The sequence below is a fragment of the Triticum aestivum genome, chromosome 2A (assembly GCF_018294505.1).
Source record: "Triticum aestivum cultivar Chinese Spring chromosome 2A, IWGSC CS RefSeq v2.1, whole genome shotgun sequence".
NCBI lineage: Eukaryota > Viridiplantae > Streptophyta > Magnoliopsida > Poales > Poaceae > Triticum > Triticum aestivum.
The window spans coordinates 755,193,462-755,199,461 of NC_057797.1; positions in this window are offsets into that span (position 1 = coordinate 755,193,462).

Below are 6,000 nucleotides of genomic sequence, written 5' to 3' on the forward strand. Positions count from 1 at the left end.
ACATCACTTAAGCCTTGCAAGCACTGCAACCAATGAGTTAGTTGCGGGATGATGTATTACAGAACGAGTAAAGAGACTTGCCGGTAACGAGATTGAACTAGGTATTTGGAATACCGACGATCGAATCTCGGGCAAGTAACATACCGATGACAAAGGGAACAACGTATGTTGTTATGCGGTCTGACCGATAAAGATCTTCGTAGAATATGTAGGAGCCAATATGAGCATCCAGGTTCCGCTATTGGTTATTGACCGGAGACATGTCTCGGCCATGTCTACATTGTTCTCGAACCCGCAGGGTCCGCACGCTTAAGGTTACGATGACAGTTATATTATGAGTTTATACATTTTGATGTACCGAAGTTTATTCGGAGTCCCGGATGTGATCACGGACATGACGAGGAGTCTCGAAATGGTCGAGACATAAAGATCGATATATTGGAAGCCTATGTTTGAATACCGGAAGTGTTCCGGGTGAAATCGGGATTTTACCGGAGTACCGGGAGGTTACCGGAACCCCCCGGGAGCTAAATGGGCCATGATGGGCCTTAGTGGAAAAGAGAAGAGGCAGCCCTACATGGGCCGCGTGCCCCTCCCCTCCCTTGGTCCGAATAGGACAAGGATAGGGGGCCGGCCCCTCTCTCTCTTTTTCCCCCTCCGCGAATCCTATTCCAACTAGGATTGGGGGGGGGGGGAATCCTACTCCCAGAGGGAGTAGGACTCTCCTGGCGCGCCCTCCTTGGCCGGCCAGCCTTCCCCCTTTTAGTCCTTTATATACAGAGGCAGGGACACCCCAGAGACACACAAGTTGATCCACGTGATCTATTCCTTAGCCGTGTGCGGCGCCCCCAGCCACCATAGTCCTCGATAATATTGTAGCGGTGCTTAGTCGAAGCCCTGCAGCAGTAGTACGTCAAGATCGTCATCACGCCGTCGTGCTGACGGAACGCTTCCCCGACACTTTGCTGGATCGGAGTCCGGGGATCGTCATCGAGCTGAACGTGTGCTAGAACTCGGAGGTGCCGTAGTTTCGGTGCTTGATCGGTCGGATCGTGGAGACGTACGACTACATCAACCAAACGCTTTCGTTGTCGATCTACTAGGTATGTAGATCATACTCCCCCTCTCGTTGCTATACATCACCATGATCTTGCGTGTGCGTAGAAATTTTTTTGAAATTACTACGAAACCCTACAAAAAGTTGAAGATGAGACAATGCTCCGGGTTGATTTGGATTTGTAGGCCAATGCTAACACAAAGCTGTTCCATATCAGGGCCAACAAACATCAAAGAAGAAATTACATCCAGACTCTCCAAACAAAAAGCAAAAAATGCATGCATGGCTATAAAGTCATTTGGGGGCGCCGACACATTGTTCTGCCCAGCTCAACTGGGAGGCTCTCATCTACCATCGGCATCCAATCTTGATGTGGACTTCGACAAAGCTGAAATTTGGGAAGTTGTTTTGTACTTCCTCTCACTAACAAGATTCATGGTAGACTCCCTGGATGGAATGAGAAAAACATCATTAGAGTCCGTAGGGTCACACTCGCCAAGGAGGTATTGACCTCTACGACCATTTTCCACATGACGGCTATCCTTTTACTTAAGTGGGCCCAAGTGAAAATCGAAAAGATCTAGAGCGAGTTTGTCTGGAGCGGGGACGACGGTGAGACTACCGAAGGGGCATGCATTGGTAAACTATAAAATACGGACTATCGCCCTAAGGGGCTCGGAGGAGTCGATATTGTAGATCTCGAGCGTTTTGGGCGGGCTCTACATCTGTGATGGCCATGCCTGTAGTGGATTGATCTGGGATCCCCGTGGTTTGGCTCACAACTTCCTTGTGATGCAACTGATATGACCTTGTTCAGGGCTTCCACGTTCATCAACATTGGGGACAGTTCGAAGGCCTCCTTCTGGCACGACACTTGGACCAATCTAGGAGCCCTCAACTATTTGGTATTGTGTTGTGTAGTAACAAAACGGTCCAGCAGGAGTTTCGTAATGGTAACTGGATATGATCAACGACGCGTTTGGGCAAGCTGGACTGATTGCAAGGGTTCATTAATTTGGCACCCGCTCTATTACATGGATCTGGGGCAAGAGGGGAGAATACCTCTCGGGCTCTGTTAAATCGGCACAGTTCATTGGATTACATTGTAAGTTCACCCCTCCCAAGGTTTGGAAGGCACATGCGGACCAAAAATGCAGAATTTTCTCATCGGATCACTTTTTAAAATATATTTTTGATGTCTGCCTTTATTTAATGTACGTTGTACATATTTATTACACACTAGGAACATTTTTATACACATTTAATATTTTTAATACATGATCAGCATGTTTTTATACACATTATATATTCATTTTATACATTTTTCGTATACATGAGAAATATATTTTTCTATACATATTTAATAGATTTTTAAATGCTTAATATTTTCAAATGCTTGATGAAATTTTTTCAAATAATTGATAATTTGTTTCAAATGTTTGATTAAAATTTATTAAATACATGATCAACTTATTCATAGTTGTATATTGTTTGTATACATGAGAAAATTTTTCTCTATACAAGTTTAACATTTTTCAAATTCTTGATTAATATATTTAAAATGTTTAATGTAACTTTTTTTGTAATATATATTTTTAGAATATTTCTAAGTACGAAAATAATAAAAAAAGGAAAGCAGAAAACGAAAACAAAAGGCGTATAAATAAAATAAAATAAAAGCAGAAAAAGAGACTGTGGCCCGTGTCTCCCGTGCGCTGGGCCGTCCCAGTCTCGCCATAAGCCAGACATAGCGCGCGCTTCGACTCTGTCGCCGTTACCGCCGCGCATTGGCCACATACATACTGCCGCCGCCGCTTTATCTTGGCCCCCCTCTCCAGGCGGCCATAGCATTCGGCCGGCACCTCATCTCGCCGTCGCCAGCAGCGATGGGCCCACCACGCTCACCGCCGGAGTTCCTCTCGCCACATATGTACGGTTGTAGACCGAGTGAGTCCCCACGAATCGCTCGGGTTGGTGCGTCACCGCCCCCTCCGTCGTCGGCTTCCGGCCACCACCGTCGCCGCGAGCTGCCCCGCCGGAGCTTCACCTGACGGCAACTCATTTCTTGAGCAAGACCGCTTGTAATTTTTCTCATGTGTCAGTTTCACGGTGGCTGATGCAGATAATACAGCGAAACAACACGTACCGGTAGCCCGCTAGAATTTTTCTTTTAAAACGAAGACGCACGAAGCGTCCGGCTTTAAATTAATAAAGCCACTAGGCAGCATCTAACCAAGTCATACTCCACAACCACATAACACTCAAGTTCAGCGGGCTCGCAGTCCCGGCAAAGGAAGATACTAAAGTTTAAGGGGACGCTAAAAGCACATAGCCGAAAAGATAATAGACGTAAAAGCTCAGTCTGGCGGATCTTGAAGTCTTGCTCTTGTCGTGCATGCTTTGATCTGCTCCAAGACCTCGTTCATGCGCCCCTCGTCACGTTGCTTCCCCAATGGCGCCCAAGCCTGTAGGAAAATATAGCATTTGAAAAGAATCTCAGCTGGGTGAGCAGGGAATTTATGCTCGATAGTAATTTGGTTTCTCACAGTCCAAATGGACCAAAACAGCGCCCCGACGCAGCGCCACACCACACGCGCGTTCGCACCCCGTTGTGCGGTTAGTAAAGAAAGAAGGTCCAAGCTATTTTGCGGATTCCAATTATGCTTAAATGTGTCCCTAACAGCGTTCCACGCAAATCTAACAAGGCAGCACTTGAAGAAAACATGGTTAGCGTCCTCCCCAAGCCCGCAGATGGCGCATGTCCCGTTCGCTGGCCCGTTGCGTTTGGCCACATTGTCCGAGGTTGGAAGACGGTTGCGGAACATTTGCCACAAAAAGATCTTGATTTTGAGTGGAATGCCAGCCTTCCACAGCCCCCTGGCCATATCAAGCCCATTCCCCTCCGTAAGCTTCTCGTATAAGGATTTAACCGAGAATTTATGAGAAGCCGCAAGCTTCCAATCAATCTGATCTTGATCGTGGCTGAGACTCCATCCCTCGAGCTCAGCCACCAATGCCTCCCAAGCCGTCGCCTCTCCCGCTTCCAGAGGTCTGAAGAAGGAGATCGTCGGGGGGTGCACTCTGAGAGCGTCAGCGACCATGATGTGTGTGTCCGTGGCAAGATGGAACAGCTGCGGGTAGGACTGCCACAGCGGCGTTTGACCCTTCCAGCAATCCAACCAAAACCGCGTGGACTTGCCATTGTTAACTGTAAACTGGGCCCCAACCGCAAACGCTGGCCTAACCGCTTGAATGCCATTCCAAAAGGGCGATCCTTTGGGTTTGGCCTTAAAAAGGTTGCCATCCGGGAAATACTTGGCCCGAAGAATATCAGCCCAGAGACCCTTCTCGTTTTGGGCAAGTCGCCACCACCATTTGGTAAGGAGCGCAACGTTTATCAGCTTCGAGTTTGTGATCCCCAGACCACCGAACTTGTTAGGACGACAAACCGCAGCCCATTTAACCAGATGATATTTGCGCTTTGTCCCAGTTCCTTCCCAAAAGAACCGGGCGCGAGGCGTGTCAAGCTTGGCATGCACTCCATCAGCTAGGAGGAACAAATCCATCGTAAAGATGGGCAAGGAGGATAAGCTAGAATTGGTCAAAATCAACCTAGCAGCAGAGGACATGAACCTACCTCTCCACGCACTGACCCGGTTCACCACTTTGACGTAAAGTGGCGCCCAGTCGGCAATCGTCAAGTTTTTGTGGTTTATCGGTAGTCCCAAGTATTTAATCGGAAACTTCCCAATCTTACAATTGAGCAAGTTTGCGATTCTCCGACCTTCGTGATCATCCATCCCTATGTTGATCACTTCGCTTTTGAGAAAATTAATCTTTAGACCCGAAAGAATCTCAAAAGTAATCAAAAGCAACTTAATTGTTGCAATGCTATGGTCGTCTGGCTCAAAAAGCAGCATCGTGTCATCCGCGTATTGCAGATGAGTCACGCCGCCGGGGATTAGGTGGGAGATCAACCCTTTGATGTGCCCCGCAACCCTGGCTTTGCTGATCAGAGCCGCCAAAGCGTCCGCAACGAAATTGAAGATCAAAGGAGAGCTAGGATCTCCCTGCCTAAGGCCGCGTTTATTGCGAAAGAATTTGCCCATTACACCATTGATGGTCACGGCCGTGTGTCCACTACTCACAAGGTGCATGATACGGTGGACAAAGCCCACATCAAAACCCTTTTTGATGAGGACTTCTCGCACGAACTCCCAGTTCACACGATCGTACGCTTTTTCGAAATCTAACTTAAGGAGGACACCTCTAGACTTGGTACGTTTGAGCTCATGCACGATTTCGAGAAGCGCTAACGGTCCTTCAAGAATATTACGCTGCTTGAGGAAACCCGATTGGCTAGGGCTAATCACTCGTTGAGCGACAGGCGCCAAGCGGGAGGCGTAAGCTTTTGCACAAATCTTGAAAGGGACATTAATCAGAGTGATAGGCCGAAATTGCTTAATGTCGTCGGCCCCTTTAACCTTAGGGATCATACTAATAGCCCCGTAGTTGAGCCGAGATAGGTCAACGGTACCTAGCGCAAAGCCATTCACTAATTCGTAGAAAAGAGATTTGAGCTTAGACCAAAACTTCTTGAAGAATTCCACCGGCCACCCATCCGGTCCGGGTGCCGTGCCCGTTTTCATATCATGCACAGCACGATCTATTTCCTCCGCAAGGAAAGAGAGGACGAGCCCATCGTTCTCCACCCGTGAGACCCGATCAGCAGGGTCCCAAAGGTCGTCCCGGAGGCATAGAGGTTTCTCCTCGGCCGTTCCCAACAGCCCTATGAAGAACTCATAGATGTGAGCTACGATGAGCTCGTTGGAGAGTAAGAGCCCTTGATCGGATTGTAATCTAAGGATCGTACTTTTACGTTTTCTACCGTTAGCGTAAGCATGGAAATAGCCGGTATTAGCGTCTCCTTTGGTGACCCACTT